We start from the raw sequence: 23,180 nt of genomic DNA on the forward strand, positions 1-23,180 counted from the left end.
GATACTGACTGATCTTGACAGTTGCAGGGTTAGTTTTTAGATTATGTGTACTTTCTCCTTGTTTGTTTGCCCACAAATAAGCAAAATACTATCTGTTTGTAGGCAGACATTAACTAGTAATGTAATGTTTGCTGATGTGCAGCTTTAGCTGCTGTCAAGTTGTAAGTGTCACAGTTGCATTACAATACAGTTCGTAACTAACTATAACATCTGAACACCATGTCTTGTATAGACTGAAACTCAATATTCTCTACTTGTATTAGCATTCTCAACATGTATCAACCACCACTAGCCACTGATGTTGCCTTAAAAATGTGCTTCAGTCGAACATTATTTACCATGATGCACCGTATAGGTTTATCTCTGAAGAAGCTTAGAGTACAGGCTTCTCTTATAGGAAGTCACCCAAGTGGCAAATGTGGTGAAGCCTTCACAGCTCCCTCCCTACAGCCCTTCCTCTGGTGCCTCAACATCTAGGTTTTCCCGGGGCTCTAGGGGGCGATCTTACTGTCCTGTTCCTGTCCCAGAATAGTGTGATCAGCCGTAAAGTCCCAGGGGGCCAGGGCCCTGAAATTACTAACCCTATTTAGACTCCTGCTACAATATGAGCTCATTCATCTTTGGAGCCACACTGAAGAAACCAGTCCCCTTCCACTGGGGGATTTTTATCTACCAAAAACACACAAGACAAACTCTCATTATAGTTTAAGCTGTCCTTTTTCTATGAAGAGCCCCACCCACCTCATCTCAGTTGACCACAGACACAATACTGCTCCACCTCCTTTTAAACACAGAGCAGGCCCTGAATATCCGCCCAGGCTCTACAGTGTGTATGGGGACGTTAGGGGAGCATACTGTTTTCAAATATGTCCACTGTGGTACCACTAACCCAATTTGTGAAAATCTGGATTCATTGAAGTCCGCTGTGTCCTTATGCTTTTGCATTGTGCTTTTAATCACCTGAACAAGCATTAAATAACAACAAGAAGATTGATTGAATTTCGTAATGAGACAGTAGACGAGTGAAACAATGAAATGAGGATATAATTATCTAATTACAATTATTCCCAAAGAGTCCAATAGAAAATACAGTAATTTTGTTTCATAAAAAAAGGGTCAGTCTTTCTAAAGGGCAGCGCCACTGTGGTAATCTCTTGATAAAACTAGAGTTTTCAATTAGGGATAAACACAGCAGCTGAACAATAATCTCATTGCATGTCTAGCTCTTGGAGATTAGCCTGAAAATTAAAGCCTTTTTTTTTAGAATATGCAAAGTTTTTTTTGAGGATATAAAAAAATAAGTTGCATTTGTTTGAACAGTTTCCACCATTTTTTTCCCTCCACCCTCTGTCACGATCTTTGATCTAGCTACCCTTTCATCCCTTTGGCTCGGCATTTAATCTGTCAGTAAAAATCTCTACTTTGTCCCTTTAGAAAATCCATTTCTCTCCCCCTGAGTAACCCACGTGTCTTTTTTGTCAGTTCTCTGTTTCTCCAGCTGCTTCTCCCATGGTATTTTTCCTCCCTCCCTGCCTGGTAGGCCACAATTTCTCTAGGACCCTATCTCTTCCCGAGCAGCTTAATTCAGTCCCCCTGCTTCAAAACATCCATGTGTCTTCATGTGTCTTTCCTTTCTCTGTGTTGGCCCAGATGGATGGGCAACACAAACAGCCAATGAATCAGAGTGAGAGATGTGGGAAGGTGGGGGGCAGGGATATATCATCTATGCTGGTGGCTGGAGCCCAAGCAGCTTAGAACACTGGATGAGCATAGTGAGATCAGCACAGTACAGCACAGATAAGCTCGGTACAGGCCCACACAACACAGCAAATAACACTACAGCACACAGGCACAGAGACACCAGAAGAGTTGACAACATGAGTATGGCACTCTAATGTTATTGCTATTCTAACCTTGACACGAAATGCATCACATAGGGCAATTTGTCAGTGAGCCTTAAGGCAAGGTCAAAAACCATAAATACTACTATGTAATGGATAGGAGCATGAAAAGTACCTCCCCGTTTACAGCCTTAAACAACACACAATGGAGTATGTCTTGTACAAAAGCACTGTACATAAGGTGGTGATAGTGTAATTGTACAAACTGCTTAACTGCAGGCAGTAGAGCCTTTGTGATGTCTCCACTGTCCAAGAGACCTGACGGCGAATAGCCGCGCTCCCTGACCGTGAACTCACCGAGCGAAAAGACAGCAGAAAAAAAGGTAAGCATGAGGCGATTAGGATCTTTAATATTCATAACTGTTCACTTTGCTCCGTTCCAGAGGGGAGCAGTTTAATCACTCGAAGTCATGTTATTTCTGGGGGAATGACAGCACACAAGGGACGGACGGCGTCATGCTGTGGTGAGTGCCAACTCGACACCGGGCCGCCTGATTGCTGCAGCCTGTTAGGCCCTTCCACTGAGCATTAACTTAAAGGGCACTCGACACACCGCACTGTTGTCTGTGTGATCTGTAGGGACACTCCAAAACAGCCCGACAAAGCGCGTGTTTGAGTGAGAGGGCACTTGAGAAAACACGACGCAGTCTGTACATGTGATTGCAGCCTTGAATCGAGGTACTCAACATGTTCCAAATGACCCCCTCAGCGCGGTTTCTGGGAACGCTCGAGTCACCTTGGAGACCAAAAGACTGCCTCCTGGTGTATGTAACCATATGAGGTCATATTCATCCAAGACTTTGCAAAAAAGCAAAAGTACAATGAAAAATGCTGTTTTTAATGGCTACTGACTTATTCATGTTTCATCAAAATGTCACCACTGTGTCATGGCCGTAAGCGCCGCTCGGTGTTTTGTAGAAGTGCAATGGGGTGCATTGTCGTGTCGCAGTTTGTCCATTAGGGGGCAGCACACTGAGCGTAACACTGAGTCCCACCAGCAGCAGCAGCCAGTGGAGCCTGTCAGAGTGAGAGCAGTCTGCTTTAAGCTCTTCATTCTGTCTCCTCCACTCGGCCAGGATTAAGGCCAATCATAGAAATCACTGAGTCAGAACCGTCCCACAATAACAGATGGAGGGACTTTCCACTCCAGAATTTTAAAACATCACAGAAAAACTCACTTTCATTTCGTTTCACACCCTCACAACTGAAAACCGCCGTCCCCGACCGCCACCACCACCACCTTTCATTCGCTCGCCATCCTTTTATCACTCCTCTTCGCTCTGCTGTTTTATCCTGCCATCGTATGCTGTACTCCATTTCTCTCCATCTGTCTCAGTTTACTGCTCTCCAACTTTCTCCCTCTTCTAAAGCCATATTAATTCAAACAACACATTCGCACACCAACTTCAAAATGTTTAATTGACTTCACAACTGTGAACTCGTCATAGAAGCGGGCATGAAATGGGAGGAAACTGGAAAACCTACGACATGTTTTTATTGCTTGCATTATAACACAATCTTCTAAGCGGCGCAGATGACTTCCCATTTGAAGTTCCAGAAACAAACTACTATGATGACAAGAATAGGCTCTTTTCTTCACAGTGGTCAAACAATGTTAAAGACCATAATGAGAAGAAATAATGACACTTAATTCTAGGTCCCTGGTTGGTTTGCTACTAGTAGCAGGGTATTGTAGTCCTTATTAGCCAATGCTGACAGGGGATCTGCATGGATGGGTGGGAGACCCTGTCTTTGTTCTGTGATCAAAAGACCCCCCGTGGCAGACCCGTTTGCGGTTGCTGTGTGTGTAGTGCTATTGTAGCATGTGCTGAGATAATCCCTGCCTTTGTCCCCCCCCCCTCTCCGATAATCTTCCCCCTCCTCAACGGAAATGTTAACAATTTATTTTTTGCTTTTCCAGAGCAGAGCATTCAAACTCCATTCTGCTGTTTCCACGGAGACTGGATCTGGAAGACGCGAGCTGTCACCTTCCCGCGGCAGCAGCAACTCACCAGCTTTTAGAAATCAAACACCAGCTTTCTGCACGCCACACAGGCCCAGAAACACCATGTTTCCACAGTAGATTGCCACCATTGTGCTAAAGCGTGTGTAGTTGAGTTGGACGAGAAAGGCGGCTGTCTTTACTTTGGAACAATACAGTCGTTCACTGTGGCAGACAAACTTCCTCATTATCGGTCTTCAGAGCTCTACTGAAAATAATCCACATTGATCATAAACTCTTGTGTACTAATCAGTCTACTTTTGACTTTTTAAAATGGGCATAATCAAAATACGATTATGTTCGAAGCAATGTCACGGGAGCAAATGAGCTAAATTACTGACCGCTGAAGTATCTCTATGAAAACAATATTAATTTTCATCTAATTGGGGCACTTTTTGTTTCATTTGTGAAACAAAATAATATGCATTTTGCTCATTAAACCACACAGCCTCTGGAGCTCAGTGGAAGACTCATCATCACAGAACAGGGCCAAAGACCATTTTAATTCAATGGAGCAACTACAGCTGTAGATTCAATTAAACCTCTTATTAGAGGAATGCTACAAACAGTGTTATCACATCATTTACTTTACGTATACCCAGGTCCCAATGCACATTATCCAGAACAAATATAGAAGACAGAAAAGGTCAAACAAGGTCACTGCAGGATGATGTAGTGAGTCAACACCACACAGACATTGCAGCCCGGACATCTGGCAAGTAGCATAGTGTCCTGCAGGTAGGGGCCAGCAGGGGGCTGAGGGTGAGCGTGCAGGCTGAGCCAGGATCAGCTCAGTGGCATGTGGGTGTCTGGCTGGTTGGGCTCACTGTCCATTGTTTGACAGATAGTCACAGACATGCCCAAACTGCTGCCCGGCCTTTCCGGCTGTCACTGGTATCAGTCAGACTACAGAGACAGAGTGAGAAGGGAAGGGAGCCTAAAGGTGCTATTTACAAAAAAAATAAGATTCAGATGTCTTTTTTCTCTAGCAGGCCATGAGGCATCGACCTTGCAGGTGACATAACTATTGTTTGGAACAAGTGATAGCTCAACAAATAATTCCACTAGAAAGCACATGACTACTGTTTTAGTTGGTATATCTGTTAAAAGGTGTTTGTGATTGCTATGACTTGCTTTGATTTGTCCGTCTCTTCAGCAGGCTAACTGGGGAGGAGCAGCGCAAAACAGCATCAAGATGCAGAGCAAATGTCTCCTTGTTAAGAGGTGAGTGATATATATATATATATATATATATATATATATATATATATATATATATATATATATATATATATATATATATATATATATATATATATAACAGGCTCTGTGACGCAAACATGACGGAACGAGAATGAGAGCTGATGTGTACTCTCAGCTACAACAATCTGTTATTTGTGGCACATCTTGACAAAAACTGTAGTTCTGCCAAAGCACACACATTATGTAATAACACACACACACACACACACACACACACACACACACACACATACACACACACACACACACACATACACACAAACACACACAAATATAAAATTATGGCAGTGGCTCGTTTGAAATACAAGCTTGTTTGTCCCAGCATGTGTGTGTGCGTGCGTGTGTGTGTGTGTGTGTGTGTGTGCGTGCGTGCGTGCGTGCGTGTGTGTGTGTGTGTGTGTGTGTGTGTGTGTGTGTGTGTGTGTGTGCATGTGTGCGTGCGTGCATGTGTGTGTGCGTGTTTAATGCATATGCACATACACATTAAGACACGCTGTCAATTATAACTGGTCACATTTTACACCCACACACTGTACACTTGCAATCAGCCTTCACTAATCAACAAGCAATCAATTATACACACAGTTGTGTTCTCGGTGCCCTTTCCTTTGACAGGCTTAAACTGGAGGCAAGTACAGAGAGGGTCAGACGAGTGTTGTTGAGACAAATGAGAAAATGAAATGATTTTCGAGGGGCGGTGGGGGAATTTTACTAAGCGTTATCATATCTAAAATAAAAATTAAAAGTTATTTCAATAACATGTGATCAGTGATTCTGGAAGGACAGGCATCACATGTATTATTTATACCTATTTGTCTATAATAGAGAGCAGAAACGGCCAGAACGATTCAGAGATCACCAGGTGGAAAAGGAGGCGGTTGGAAAGAGAGAGATAAAACACCATGGGAAGGTGATTTTCTTTTACACAACCAATATTATCTCAGTCCATCAGCTTAGCACCCTTCCTTTCACCTCACCACAGCACGGTCTGCAATTCAAGGGCAAACGTTTATTTTTGCTGTCCATTTTTTGCCCTTTACTTTAATCATCCTCCCTCTTACTGTAGATTGCTGAATAATGAAAGGAGCTGCATATCCATGGCTTACAGGAGGGTTGTTATTCAACTAAAAGGTCATGATGTGTTACCAAACAGATATTTTATGAAGTCTTGCAGATTTACCTCGCTCCCTCCCCTCCTCTTTCTCTGCTACAAAGAAAAAGTGTATGGTATCTGACAAAAGCCTTGTCAAAGTGCCAGAGAGTCCAGTGACAGCAGCTGGTGGTTGACAAAGTGTAATATTGATAGTGTGTGGCCAGGCAATTGTTTGGAATTTACACACATGCTCACACATGAGTACAAATCTTCACTCATATTCATCCATGGACACACACACACACACACACACACACACACACACACACACACACACAGACACACACACATGTACAAACACACGCACACACACACACTTACAGCAGATATAAAAGAGGAAAAACGTGCAGACACGGACGTCTCTCAAAGCAATTACAGCAGATTGAAACCAAATTAAATTTGAAGCCTGGAGCAACACCAGCTCCTGAACGTCTATGACAGATATGACAGGGGAGGGAAGGGAGTGCTGCGGGCCCAAATGGTGGAGGGGATGTTGGAGAGAGCGGCAGGTGTGGGTCACAGAGGAAGAGAGAGCTACTTGGAGAGGAGAGCAAATACAGACAGAAGTAGGGCAGATAGCTGGCCCCATACAGAGAACAGCAGGATGGGTCTCTGCTAGGATTTTAAGGACCATGCAGATGATTTTGCATGTTTTAGCCCATTAAATGAAAACTTTGTATTATATATGTTACTGGCGACTGATTTCAAAAGTGTACCATATGTTTTTCGATTGATTTCTTAGCTTTAGGGCAGCGCTGGTTTGCATTCATTTCAATACGGAGTGAATGTTGAGAGCCTTTAAAGTTACTTGATATTGGTAATCTATCACAGTAAATGTTTTGTCACCTTTATCATAATGCGCCGACATCTACGACTGGAGCGCCGGCTGCTGAACAACAACCTTTTAAATGCAACAAATGACCCAAAAATTCACATCTCTTTTCTTGACATCCATGTTTGCCTATATTGTTTGTGTTGTATCTCCTGCATACCATGCTTTCTGCAGCAGCGATAAAAAAAGAACATTTATAAGAATAAAAACACACACATTTTCCAATAATCACAATTAATGTGGGTTGATTTTCATACTGTGTTAATTTCATACAAATCCTTGGCTGAAAATTAATCTTAACCATGCAAATGCCTAGTAATACCTGGCTATTGCATAGAGTGAAAACACAATGCTTTATCCATGCAAATTATGTTAAATATAGCTATCAAGAATTATACTATTAAAATGAATCACTGAGGAAATAATAAAAGATGAAAAAAACAGCAAAGGACATTTTTACACTATAAAATGATACACTGTGAGCAGAAATATACTGAATAATGTACACCATTTAGCAATCACAAACATGTGCCTGTTACAGGCATACAGATTAGCTCACTTTCGAGTTCTCCAAGAGATATAATTTTCCATTTTCATTATTCTAGTCCAAGAAATGACAGGATTAGTTGTGGCGGCTTTTAAACATCTGATGTTATCTTCCTCTCCTGGGTGAACAATTAATCCCTCTCATTTCCCTTCTTCTCATCATCCTCTCTCTCCCCATTCAGGCTTCATCTTGCCTCCATTTCACTGTTCCTCTCTTCTTCTCTCCCTCGTTCACAATGTCTATCTTTCCCAGAGGAGATCATTTTTTACCACAGAGAAATGGAGCTAAGTGCCCTGGCATTTAAATACCCACATTTACAGTGTACTGTGGAGATATAGTAAAGCACACGGTGATGGGGTTTCTATAATCACGTGCCACTGTTCATACAGTATGTGAACACACTTACAATTCAACTCCTTATCAGCACTTTAGCTGCTTTTGAAATGATTGTGTTTGTTGTCCCTGAAATGTGTGATGTACTTTAGTCATCCACATTCAGAAAAATATCATATTTGGATCTGTCGTATTTGTAAATCCACTCAATTCAATCTCCATTAGCAAAAAAAATATGATATGCATCTATAATTGCAAATACAGTATGACAACATTTCAAGTGTCAACATGTCTCCTGACAAACATCTGAAGCCATTGTTTTCACTGTGTGGCCTATGACCAGCTCGCGAGCAGGTTTCATTTGTTAATGCAAACAGCGTCTGGTTAACAATGTAAATGTTTGATCACTCTGCTGCGGCTCGTCCTCATCAAGTCTATACTCCTCGGTCACAGAGGGATGATTCTCTGAATATCCATCACGGGCTTTGATGCTCAGCATGTGCTGAAATTGCTAGTACCATAATGTAGCATCTCCAATTAATCAAATCATCCACACCCGAATAAGCAAGGAGAATAACTTTAAAAAACTTTAAAAAATAAATCAATAAAAACAAGTCCAAATGTGTAAAGATTTGGTTGATAAATAATCTTATTCCAAATTACTGCATGCAAAATAATAGCTCATTCAATCTTTCTCATTTTGAACTCTCATGATGCCGATTTTCTCCCTCGCAGTCCTGTCTAAGAAAATAATCCCACAGCCTCCTTTTCATGTCTGTCAGATGTGAATTAAGCATGCTCTATTTTCTGAGCTGATAATTCACTAGAGTGACTGATAATATAGTACATGATGTTACATTTTATTAGTGAAATATCATCTGGAGTTCAAAGCACCATCCAAAATCCATCTGCACTCAATACTACGACTCTTAATGTTTGTTACAACCAGATATTGTCTGAACAGTATTGCTACGAGGGCTGCAACTAATACGAGAGGATACAACAGACTGCACCAGCACCTTCTGGACCTTCTGTCTGCTGCGCTCTGCGCGCAACTCAACTGGTATACTAAAACATATATATATATATATATATAGAGAGAGAGAGAGAGAGAGAGAGAGAGAGCGAGAGAGAGAGCGAGAGAGAGAGATGAAATACACAATGCAGTGCTCCTTGTCATATGCCAACGCTAAAAAGACTGACCAATAAGTAAAGTGTCACCATTTGGTCTCAGATAAATATGGAGTAACTGCAATGTAGCATGTCCGAATCGATCCAGAGCATCATCATGTCATCCCTCTTTCTGCCCCCCATGTTTGCTAAATGGAGCATGAATATCCAATCCATTCAATACATTGACATTCATGCTTGGTAAGTGAGAAACATGTGAAATGCCACTTTACGGTTGTTTAATTCCCATGTGTAATCTTTTTCCAACCTCTTGAAAAGTCACATATTTTCTGCTTAGAAATTTGCTTAAAACATGTGCAACATTCGATTGGACACATGATTACGGATGGATGTGTTCATTTGTCCTCGGATAAATTAAATAAAGTTATTTTAATGAGAACTACCCTTGAGTTAATTTTTCCATTCTATACAATTGGAATTTAATGGAAAAGCTCCACCGAGCTGAATAATTTCCAGACAAGATGCAATCCCCAGAAATCTGCCATTAAAGATAACTGCATCATCATACGTGAACCCACTGACACAATAATGTGAACTTTCAGAAAACCTAAAGAAATTGTAATTTGATAATTCAAGATGGAAAATCCATCCAGAGCGTACAAGCCATTCCCAAGTCTAATCAGCCAAACAAAACGCACAGACGTCTTGGACTCAATTTTAAATGTATGCCCACATGTAAAGACTCAAAAGCACACACACACACACACACAGACACAGACACAGACACAGACACAGACACACACACACACACACACACACACACACACACACACACACAGACAGAGACACAGACACACACACACACACACACACACACACACACACACAAACACACACACAGACAAACACACACATACATATATATATATATATATATATATATATATATATATATATATATATATATATATATATATATATATATATATATATATATATATAGCAGTCACCCAGAACAAAGATGCATAAAAGCCATCCGCATGCATCTATTTTTTAAAGAACCCGGGCACTTGGCATTGTTGAAGGGCAGGGAATGAAAATGCGTTATTTAAATCTGCCCGGTGTTGTGCTCAGTATCATTATTGACCAACATTGGTCAAAGATTATACTGTGGAGCACTGGCTGTGTCTATGAAGTCAATTTACTCAACGACATTTTCAGTTTCTCATTACCTGAGTAGTAAACATTGAGTGGCTTTTATCTCACCAATAACGTGCTAAACGTATCTCCCCGAAAGAACAGGAAGGCACAAAGACAGATACATAATGTGAAAGACCAATGTGGAATATGCCAAATTACTGAAAAACCTTTATGGAAGAAAACAAAATGCTGAAAGATAAAAGGAGGGAAAGTAGATGAAGAAAGCTAAAGTGTGACAGAGGGAGAGAGAGAATAGGTGGGATTTAGCGCTGAAGCAGTCTAACCTTGACAGAGAGCATCTTCTGACAAGCATCTGCCTCCTGTAATAATTTAGAAATAATCTCCATCCACAAAGGCCCAGCAGTCTGGCAGAGCAAAAGCTCTGTGCCTGATCGATCACTCCGATTCAGCCAGCTGCCGGTCTCTGTGTGCGCATGACCAACATCGACCCCCCTCCCTCCCCTCTCCACACAGAGTAGCATGAAAATAACTAAAAGGCATATAGGTGAAGGATTTATATGATTTCAGGAATAATAATGCAAAATAAAAATACAAAGATATTAATACAAGACAAACGTTTTAGAAACAAACGATCAAACAAACAATCAAAACGATTGAACAAGTGCAGTGCCACAAACTACAACACAAACTTATTTTAGGCCATCATGCTGCACATGCAACTGACGCTCCTTTTGCTTTTTGGAGCGGCAGGAGACGGCCACCCAGCCTCCGACACGAGGACTACACTCCAGCACACACAGGCACGTCCCATCAACACATCCAATTACTACTCAGAGTTGTGACAGCATTAACTGCCACTGTGCATTTGGCCCCTAGCAATTAATTGACTTTTAAATAGTCTGCCATTAGCACCAATTTAAAAGAATAGATGTACTCCTCCGCCTTCACTTAGCATAGTTTGCCGTGGCTGCCCTTAAGAAGCGCCTGATTCACCTGAAATGGTTGTGCAGTGAGTGAGACACTTGTGTTCAGTGTGTGTGTGTGTGTGTGTGTGTGTGTGTGATATAACCTAATCTTTTTAAGTTGTGTCTGATTTAATGGGACAGCAAGGAATATGTGCGTCATGGAGATTCAGGAAATTACACTTCGGTGAGTAAAGGGTTTTTGGCACGTTCAGTCATTGGGCCCAAGCGTTTTTTTTGTTTTATCCGTGTGATAAGAAAATTGAAAACTACCTAAATTGACCCCAAAACAATATGTATTTGCAAGTACTTTTTTGATTGGCTCATTTATTGCAGCGGCTACCAGGGAGCGATCAAGATGTTTTGCCTCCACTTTTGGGAAGCTGTCATGTCGTCCATCTTTTAATACAATCTATGATAGTGTACATTATTCAGTTTTATAAACTGTACAGTGTGAGAAGCAGGGTGGGGATGGTAGGTCAAATGGTAGAGGCTTATTGTGATAAGCTGAACCTGAGCTTGTAAGTTGGTAATCAATGATAGGGATTAATGAGTATCAAAAGAGAAGAAAAGGAGTCTGGTCGCTTTTATCTGAGGTTGCAAAGATTACAGGAGCAAAGGACACACATGAAAAAGAGAGAGACATGAGAGGAGGGAGAGAGAGTAAAAGAGGGGGACAGAGTGAGATAATTATTATCGTAGAGGTGCTTTTCCAAGGTCAATATTTGAGATTCTCCACAACTGTCTCTCCCCTCTCAGGCCCTTCCTTTAGTACTTTGTCTCTCCACTGCTGCCTCATAGTTTATTTTCCCGAATACTTTCCTCGCCCGTTGACCCGCCTTTTCCCTGTCACTCATTCGGCAGAGGAAGGCAGTGTCCCGTTGCTCTGGTCACTACTTCAAATCAGCCAAAGCATTAGCTGACAGCTGCCGTATAGCTTTTCACACACAGGATGAATTAAATGGGCAACAAACAAACAAACAGACCTTCTGTCCGGATAGTTTGGGGAGCCACCTGTCAGTCAGCGAAAAAACAAGTTTACTGTGCATTAAACCGCACAAACCTCTACTTCCTTGGCCTGTATGAGAAATACACTTGCCAATCATGAAAAGTGTTAGGTCATTATATTATGACAGGCTGTCAACGCTCAAGACAGTGGGGTGGAAAACAAGAGTGAGGAAGAGGAAGAGGAGGAAGGCAAAGGGCTGCAAAGGAGAGTTTGATAGCGTAAACACCAAACTTCTCCTGAAGACTTAAGTACAGAAGATATTAATACTAAGATACTAAGATAATTTAGACATTCAGTGCTTTAAAAAAAATAACGATAAACATGTGAGGTCTACAAAAGGTTTACAAGAAATTGTGAAGTCCATGAAGTCACAGGTAGATGTAATGTCAGCGTTTACAGGTAAAACAATCGACTGTGTGCGACTTACAGTTGTGAAAAATTATTAGTATTAATCCAGTTAACATTTCTAATTCGATTCATTGTTTGTCTTTTTTTTCAAGGACAAATGGCAAAAATGATCTGGAACCAGCTTCTCCAATGTGAGGATTTTCCCCTGTTTTCTATTATTGTGAACAAAACATCTGGGTTTAAGACTATTGGTCAGGAAAAAAACAGACATTAAGATGTCACATGCTTCGGGATATTTTATCAACTGAGTGATTAATGGGAGAAAGGGTTGCAGTGGAAACCCAGACTTTTGCACACACACACACACAGCATGTGTGAAACAGTGCCACCAGGGAAGCTCTGGGCATTTGGGCATCTGCAAATGCTCTCACACAAATAAAAGCCCCGTTTCTTTTTACGTAACCACTATTGCGGGCCAATGCCACAACTGATATGAGACAACGCAACAAGCTTTGACAGACTCTGAACGGCTTCCACTTAAGAAACAAACACAATAGAAGAGAAGTGACAGCGTTCTGCAAATTAATCTCGGGTTTGGAAGAAATGGAATGGGGTGAATAATTCAATCTGCAGCATGCACCTCCTCCATTCAGCCTCGGAGAATTGAGCTGAGAGGAAAGCAAAGGGAGGGAGGAGACGTGGGAGGAGAGAGGGCTGAGGCGATAGATGCCTTCCTCCCATGGGCAGGGGCGAGGGTTGAAGGCACCCAGATAAGCTGGGGCCGAGCAGAGATTAACTGCTTGCTCTGATGGAAGAGCAAAATAAAGGCGAGCCGACCTCTGCTTCCTTTGGCCTCTCTGCGTGAGTGTCCTTACTCTTTGAGGACAAGTGGTGGGGATTGTGCACATTAACCATGATAAGAATGTTTAAACATATAGTCAACAAGAGGCCAGGCCAAAAGAAACTAATGTCATTCCTCCTGTGAGCAACAGGAGCTGCATGACCTCTCATATCCTTTCCAACACATCCCTTTTTGTCTTTCACATGCAGAGCAACTTTTCATTTCCGGCAGTCCTACACACTGCAGACTGATACAGCAGCCTTGGTGGGAGCACCTGCACAAGCGGCTCCCCTGAAGATCACTTCTAATGGCTGGAGCAGACATTGCACTAAGACAGAGCTTTGCTCTGTAGTGGCCAGCGAATCAGATTTCTTGGATCATTTGAATTCTAAAGCGGATATTCTGATATTCTAAAGCTCTTGGATAGACATTTCCCTTTGTGCAAGGCACTTTTTACTTCACTGCCACAGCTTCACAGAAAAAGTCAACGATCAGAAGGAAAACAATATTGGCTACTTAAGTCAGTTGCTTTGTGTTTTTCTTTATGTGGTGTAATTGTCAGCTGTAGATACTACGAGCCTGCTTTTTACTTTCAATTATTTAGAAAGGCTGATAATACAATAATTACAAGACCATGTATCTCTACATAGTAAAATTGATCAACTAACAGCACCAACAACTAACATCAAACCAATGGCTCTTGTGTTTTCTGGGATAAAATAAGTAAATTCCTAAAAGTTGCCTTTTGTCAATCAGATTGTATGCAACACACAGTTTCCCCAACAGTTCACCATGAGTGTGTTCACGCACACACACACACACACACACACACACACACACACACACACACACACACACACACACACACACACACACACGCACACACACACACACACACACACCACACACACTCATGGTGTTCATACACACGGGATAACTTATGTTACTAATGGGTCCAAACATTTTTGAAACCTGTCCAGTATTGAGGGAGAGTGCTGCAGCAAAATGGGCTGTAATGTAATCTAAAGGGAATTTCTGCACAGTCACTGTACGTCCACTAAAAGTTCTTGTTTTTGCCACTCAGATGATCAGATTGTTATGTTTAGTGTCTGGAAACATTATGCAGAGGACCCTACAGAGAAATACAACTTTGTTTTACCTTTCACTTGATCCGGTCTGCTTCTTACTTTATTAAACAAAGTCTTGTTTAACTACAAGCTTTGCGCTGAAATACTTTTTTAATGGTTTGAACTGACTGGGCATTAGAAATCAGTGTTATGGAACGGTGGTAAAAAGTGTGATTCTGGAGCCTTTGGCAGGTCAGACTTTTTAAAATCTGTGTAATAATTAAGCAGTATCCTTTATTCACAAAGAATTGTAATTGAGGTATGCAATCAGAGAATCCTGACAAACACATGTTGTTTTTTTTACACATACCTTACTGGGTTTCTAAAGGGTTTAGGGGATTGTATGTTGATGACATCAAATGTATCACTGAATGAGCAGTGCAGCCAGAGGAAAGGAAATACAATTAGATGTGGTGATACCGTGATATGTAGTGACACTGTGATATCCAAAATAAATGCATCACACTCATTTACACTAAAACAAAGACCTCTCATAGTTTAACCACTCAGGGTGGCTGATCTCAATGGATGCAGTAGCCTACCCTATTGTGTTGTGTTCACAAGCCTTGAAGTAAATTAAACTGATTTGTCTGTATTGTCTTTCTCTGCAGTGGAGACAGAATACCTTTACAAATGTAATACCTGTGCCCAAAACATGAAATACTATATAATAGACATGTTATTGATTGATTTGCATTTGGCTCCTCTGTGTGTATGCATGTGTCTATCTGGTTAGGTAAGAGTGTCATACTGTGAAAACAGGCCCTGTTGTAGTGATCAATGGTCAGGATCTAACAGAACTAACATTTAAATGTAATTCAATTCAAAATGTACACAGGTAATGTGAAATTCCACTGCCAATAGCCACTCAGGCAATTATGCAGTTTGAATACTGGATTGATGAAAAGTGGGGAAGTTTCTCCATCTCCCTTGTCTGTATCTACAAAATGTTACATATCGACTTCCTCTCATGGGAACCATTTTGCTATATGGCCTCTCAGCTGATGAAGCTGATAAAAGGGAGCTGGTAATAATCGCTGGGATGAAGAGGTAGCGGAGGTGGAGAGATCTGATATGGTGGGGGGCTGGGAGATTAGAGGTGAGGTGGATTTTGACCTGCTTAGTAAACTATGTTATATTTTAGAAAAATATATTTTCACATTCTACAAAAAGAGTCTCACTGGGAAAGCAGATGGCTGTACTGTGCCTTTTGTTGTCCTGGAAAAGGCTCTATTTTTGCGCAGAGCATATTTCATTTTTTTTTTCACCACGCATCGGTATAACATATATTTAATGTTTGATTGCCGAACTGTTTTTCAAAAGCCCCTTTCATAAAAATGATCTATTTCAATTGTGCCCTCTAGGAAAAAAAAACAGCAAACATACAAGAGTACTGCCTTGCAATTGAAAAAAATAAATAAATAAAAGAAACGTCTGCGTTTTAGCACAGCGATTCCTGATTCAAGTGTCTCTATCTCTCCTTTTCTCTTCCCTCTCTGCAGATACAAAATCGCACATGGGAGACTAGAAATATATGTTTTATGCAGTTTGGAGAGACGGCTGCATAAAAGCACAAAGCAGTCATTTCCATTCATTTGTCTCTCGCTGACGGGGAAATGAAGGAGTGCAGCAGATGCTATTGCTACGTGAACAAGTTGCTTAAACACAGAAAGCATTTTTTTTTCCTTTCAAGAAGAAGTTGGATAATTAGATGCTGTATCAACCCCCCTTCCTGCCTGGAACCCATATTGTCACTCAAATGAATGACTTTGTGTGAGGCAGGAACACGGCAAAAAATAATATAAATCTTCTACTGACATTTGTTTAGAAGGAACAAAGGGAAAGCATTCAGAAAGAGCTGAAAATGGTACATTCAATGCTAAAAACAAATGTGTGCATTGACGATGTGAAAAAAGTGCCCGAGGCAGTGTGCTGCCATGAAGCAGATCAGGTTCTGACATTTTGTCTGATGGGAAATGCCGCCAAGAAACTGTGGGTGGGATTTTGTGACCTTTCATCAATGGGAGTGATAATAATATCCAATAGTAGAGAGAATATAATCTGTTTATACAACACAATGCTGTATCATATGCTGCGTGAGTGTTTGTAAATGACCTCTAGAAGTTTGTGTGTGGTGTGTGTGTGTGTGTGTGTGTGTGTGTGTGTGTGTGTGTGTAGGTGTGTGTGCGTGTGTGTGTGTGTGAACATGAAGGTTCAAACATCTGTATTGGGCAGCAGCATAAGCACAGTTCAGTCGCGGCATCAGAAACATTGATCAAGTATTGAGATCCGTACGCTGAGACTACAGTCAAAGGTTGGCTGGACCACATGTGATTTTGAAGGACCGCCTACTCAACTGACTCATGTTATTCACTGAGAGAGGTGATCCACAACCGTTTGTGTTGGGTTATGTTCCACCTATACTTTATAAAGGTAATTAAAAAATGTCACTTTATTGCTCCCATATTGTCAACAGCAGCCCATAACAGCTTCACTCATTCTGTTCTGACCTTTCAAACTCAAGAGGCAACGCAACAAAATAGCTTACTGTTAGCGGTGTCACAATTTGGTTTGTGTTGACACTCTAAAATCTTCTGCAGCCTAAACAAACGTTCATTGTTTGCACAACACATGTGAAATGTTGCCACACCGTTGACTTCAGAGAAGCAAAAGGACTGTGGGGTTATCTTTGTCCTTCCATCATCTCTGACTACGCCAGTGGCCTTGGTGCCTCGAAAAGAGGCTAATGGTGAGCTGTCATTGAATGCACGCAAGCATTGGTGCACAGAAGAAATACAGGGAGATTAGTCAATCCTGCTGGTGACTTTCAAGGTTAAAATAATTTTTAGATGTAGACTCTAGATTGTGACGCCCATACTTAATGTATAGTTTAAAGATCTTCATAGTTTATCACTGATGTGTTCCTATTTTTTGTTCCAGCTCTGCACAGATCTAACATCTTCCCCCAGACCACTTTCATCCCCGGCTTTCTAAAGCCATGTGTACGCAAGCATTGGGAGTGTTGGCAGTGTCGAAAGCCCCGGCGGAGTCAATGACATTGTGTTTTTATGTTCAGAAAATGTAACCAAACTCACAAACATCTATACAACAACACATTTGGTATCTGCAAAGGTAAATGAAGGTTACTCTGAGCTGAGAGGGAACCGCCAACAACAACGTGTGATCGGATCACCTAAGATGTCTTATGCCGGGGCCAAACACTTAATGCCAGGTCTAAACACCTAATGCCAGGTCTAAACACCTAATGCTAGGTCTAAACACCTAATGCCAGGTCTAAACACCTAATGCTAGGTCTAAACACCTAATGCCAGGTCTAAACACCTAATGCCAGGTCTAAACAGGGCCACTGTCCTGCTGTTAGTGAGTTTTCAAGTGCCTTCGACTTTGAAGGTTAAATAGGCGATGCTACAGCAAATTCTCTTGAGGCTTAGAAGAAGTTAGTCAGCCATACGTTGAGTGAGGTGACTGTGTTGAGTGTGGATATGTGTATGTGTGCGTAGTGTAATAGCTCTGCTGCAGGTTTAAACAGATGGTTGCTAATGGAAGTTCATAGATCTGAATGACAGGGGCCAGGGGATTGGTGAGAAGATTATGGGAGGGGATGTGTGATTCAGTGCATGTGTTGGAGTGTATCTACCTCATTGTACATATGCACAATTAGTGTGTAGATCACTAAGAAAGGAGACCAACTAAAGCTTGTAGTCCTCGGGTACATGAAGATGAATGTTTAACAGACGTGTATAGCCATACTAATGATGGCACTTCAGGGGAAACAATATATGTGTTGATCAGTGCACCACTTTGGTTCTGACTGAAATACAGTGGCTGGCCGTGAAAAATGTCATTACGCCAGCTGTAGAGTTTAAAAGCTGATCCCGCCCTCCCCTCCTCCACTTCCTAGCTGATCCCCCTCCCTAACTTGCAAGTTAGCTCACGAGCTAACAGCGAGCTTCGCAGAACTTTCCAGTTGCCATCGTGCGTGTCTCACAAGCAGGGTGAGATGCTGCCAATAGGTGTAACAACTCAGTTGTTCTCAACCCCTTATGAGAGAAATCTGATTTAGCATCAGATTTGTATCATTTCCAGAGACAATAAAACAGCAGATCATGACACAAATCTGATGAAAATTACTGCCCTGATGCTATGTCTGTTACATTTCAGATATCATCCGGTGGACTAAAAACACTGCAGACACATTTCAAACATCAAACATTTCCCTCTTCAATTGCATCTGAATTAACTTTTTAATGGTTTTTGTAGTTGTGAAAGAAATGCCAAAACATCCTTCCAAACATCAGTTTGAAGGAACAGAACGGGACCCTAAAGGCATCGGAAAAGATATCACAAATGGTGTATATCCTCAGGAACCTGATGGAATCTCTCTGAACTACACCGACAGAAATTTGATATGCTTTTGCCAATCAGTGCACGCTGCAAGTTGTGAAGTTTTCTCTTCTATTTTTACCCAAGTAGAGCTCGGCCTACTTCCCTTGTACTTCTCTTATGGGACCAGAGAGTTATAACTGCCTCTCCAAAGGCCTACAGGAAATGAAAAAGCAAATGACTTTGTGAGAGTCTCCCGGTGGTGGTAGTGGTGGTGGGAAGGCTCGGGCTGTAATATGTAATGTGTCTTCTACAACAGCATATACAAAATGTTCCACGCATGTTAAAGTTATGACTGCTTGATTGGGTTCATTAGCTATTCAAACCATCTGACCTCCCCACAGCACTGCTCAGACACACTCATTATGAAGCCCTTGTAATTCATTAAGCTCCCTAAATGAACACAAGCCATATCGAGGGGTGCTCGCCGCTACTGAGTGGCTTGCTGTGCCTCAGGGAGGTTAATAGTGAGTGTGTGGATCAAGTTATGATAAGGGCAGGGTTGGACTTGGACTGACTAACAACAGAAGAAATAGGACTTAGAGTAAAAGGGCGTGAATATATAAGATATAAAGATGCGTTTTGCGCGTTTCACCTGGAATTAAACACATTTATATGCTAGAAGACTAGTGTGGTATGGCAATTATGATCAGAGCATACTTCCATTTATTCTCACCAAAAAAAAAAAAACACTTAAACGTTGCCCCAGAATCAGGTGTGAGGGGAGCGAGCCTGCAGGGAACTCTCACTCCCTTTGAAAGTGAGAGACAACTCCTTCATTTGTCACCGCGTCACGCCAGCAGAGGGATATAATCACTTGCTGCCGGTGGTGTAATTCATTGCGGGCACACCAACTGCTGCCGCTCTGCTGCTGTTGGGAATGACAGAAACTTAGAACGTGTTTCAAGTGATTTGAAGTTATGATTTGGAGTTATATGGTCGTTATTGATTTACCGGCACAGCAGGCAACACACAAACACAGCACAGCGCTGGAAACCTGATTGAAAAGAATCACCAGTGGCTGTATTGAAATTAGGAACCAGACCCACATTATATAAAGGAGGGCTTCACTTTACTAATCCTCCAGCTCTAGTACACTACCACTGAGGACCAATCCAGATCAAAGTGACAGCTCTCACTTCTCACAACAGCTTCACAGAGGTGTGTTAGCGGGAGCCTCGTTTTAAGGACTGGTGGCCCTTTAAAAGACTGTGAGCTAAATTTAGCTGTTATAAATTGGTTATTTGTGCCGGATGCCTGTTCAATTAAAACTAGTCACTGAGGCGTCTGAGATCTCACTTGGATGACAACACAAGTCATCAACCGCACACTCCAAGGAGGTGGTTTTACTAATTATTGTTACTGCAGTAACAATAATTAAAACCATTGATTTGTTGTTAGTTTTTAGCCCACCATTAACAGACAACTGTACAAACTATAACTCATAATGTAAAAGAACACTGTTGATGCTTTTTCATGTATTATTAAAATGCTATATGATCAATGCTACAACTCCCTGGTGGAGACAATTGTGTTGAAACATTGGGCAGCTTCACCTCCTTTTTTGTCTTGATCGATTTTTTGCAAGACGGCGCCTCATCAACAGTGTATGCATTTTCAGCCCACTTCCGCTGATGATACATTTTCCTCATGAAAACGGGGAAATAAATCATAAAGAAGTTACTTCACACTACACAGACAATTCTCCGGTGTGTGATTATCCAATGGATATGAGAGGTTTGTTGACACCTAATAAAGCTGGTTCAGCTCTAGGGTAGTCATTCAGAGATCAAAACTATTAGTAGTGTAAACTGATAGAAAACATAATAGTGTCAAAACGACTGACAAGGTAATGAGGTAGGAAAGTGAGTGCATGACCGAGAGCCTGCAGCTACCATTTTGTTAACTGTTCAACATCAGCTATAAGTCTCCTGGTTTCTTTAGTGGAAACACAAGTGGGTATTGCAGATGTCCTCTCTAAACACCGGCGAATGGATCCAAATGTTCAAACCTGTGCCAATACGTGCATGTTCGCAGTACTTTCTGAATACATGTTGGCTGTGTTTGTGTGTGTGTGTGTGTGTGTGTGTGTGTGTGTGTGCGTGTGTGTGTGTGTGTCACGCCCGACACTATGTGTCTGAGTGAATTATTGATAGAAGTAACGTGATGACAGATGACTTGGAGCGGTCTGTCCCTCCCCATCCCTGACCCGGCTGTGTCGTCTTGGTTTCCACGGTCAGGAGGAGACGGAGGCCCACGCAGTCTGATTGATTAATTCTGTCAAGCACACTTCTGCTGTCCCTGCACAGTGTCCGGTCCGAGCTCTCTCGCGATCTCTCACAATCACTATCAGGGTGACTGCAAAAGTCACAGAATATCGCCGTCTGTCCTGAAAGAGAACCTGCCCACTGACCACCATTTTCCTAATTTCTATTCATGTTCTTCTCCAGTCAAACAGGCCAGCTAGTCATGTATAAGACACATACAAGAATTAGCGCCTGATTAGGCACCCGTGGCCACCAGAGGGAACCCAAGGGTGTTTCAAATGTCCTAAAAATGAATCGGAAATTACGAAAGTGCCTTGCCTCCCTCCTCCATGTCAATGCAGGTATCCATGTATACAGCATGCAAAGGCATCTCTCTGGTCTTGAAAAGAGAGAAAGACCACAATAACAGCAATCAGGTTAACTTGTGTTCTCTCGTCTCAAAGTTTGATGTCACTAGTGGTAACAGTGATCTGAAGTTGCTGTGTTGGCTTCCAGTCCATTTTTAGACCGTCTGCAGTGCATCTCTTGGTCTGTCTGTGTTGTGCTTGCCAGCCACTTCCAGCACTGGGCTCTGTGACTTTGTGCCAGACAAAAACAGAGAATGGAATACAACTAACCTATTACATTGGATAAACTTCAACAGTGTTTATAAACTGAAGCTTGGAAAAGATAACAGCGCACATGAAACTTCATATGTGTTCATATGTGCATGCACAGAATGGAAGTCACACTTCCTGACGATGTAAAAGGAGTAATGCAAGATGGAAAGCAACAGATTGACATTGTCTATTGATTCAATATTTAATTTGAAAAGTGAATATGGTTGAACATACTCTGGTTGGTATCTTTATTACAATGAAGCAAACTTCCTCTGCTGAGGATGACAGTGAGATGTTGTTGAAAACTCCTGAAGCAGTAGAGATAGTGGACCGAGAGTTTAGGAAACATGTACATTTTGGGACAGAAGGTCTTTTTTAAGTTGGGTAAATATACTGAACTGCATTATTGATATTATTTCGAGAGATATAAACATTTGAATGCCATGACATCTTCACAAGACATCAGAGAAGGAGCTGGATCAGGCACAAATACAACTGAGCCGTGAACATCCCAGGTGTGACTACAATACACGTCAGTTCCACTTCTAGTCTAAAGATATTTGCTGTCGCTGTGCTGCACACAAACCTCAGAGGGAATCATATCGATCAAAGTCAAGCTTTTATTTCCATAATGCTGGAGTAAACCACAGATCTCATCATTTGTTTGACTAATAAGTCTCAGTGCTAACTATCTGTGCTGCTGTTAGAGTTCCTCCATTTCTGCTTTAAAACAATATATTTTTCATAAGAATGATTAATTATGAATATAACAATATGTAACCAATAATAATAACTCAATTATGATTCATTAACCCATGTTTTGTATAGAAGAATGATGGTATTCATTCATATGTCAGAAGACACCCTTGGTTTAACTCACATCATGTGTACATACATTACATTTAAGAAGCCACACAACTTTGGAAAATTTGATACAATTTCTTAATTTAATATTCATCAATTCAATCTGAACCTTAGGGTGGCTAGACATCTTCTCATGGTTTACAGGGACGTAACAATACTAAACTACCAAACAATACAATAAACAAAATTAAAGAAATGAATAAAGAATATGATAAAGAGTACATTGAAAAATCATTAAAAAAAATGAAACGAAAGGAATCGCATGTGACCAGGTTGAATCATTGACTCATATCATTAATTGATGTATGTAATGGTGTGATGTTTTTAAATTGAGTTCAAAGGATTTATGTACCGTTGTTGGAAGAAAAACATTTAAGCTTCATCAGTTACTGTTTCACTGTTATATTCAGACTTCTCATTGAACTGTCTCCATTTA

The 23,180-nt window shown here is 41.3% G+C and overlaps 1 protein-coding gene across 3 annotated transcripts in view; it reads right to left on the minus strand.

Annotated features, from left to right (window-relative positions):
- The window catches only part of cacna2d2a (calcium channel, voltage-dependent, alpha 2/delta subunit 2a), a 136,963-nt gene that overhangs the window by 68,063 nt on the left and 45,720 nt on the right, over window positions 1–23,180 (minus strand). The gene's annotated exons all lie outside the window — the stretch shown is intronic.

The sequence above is a fragment of the Clinocottus analis genome, unplaced genomic scaffold (assembly GCF_023055335.1).
Source record: "Clinocottus analis isolate CAN_PGR_092001 unplaced genomic scaffold, fCliAna1.0.p SCAF_3, whole genome shotgun sequence".
NCBI lineage: Eukaryota > Metazoa > Chordata > Actinopteri > Perciformes > Cottidae > Clinocottus > Clinocottus analis.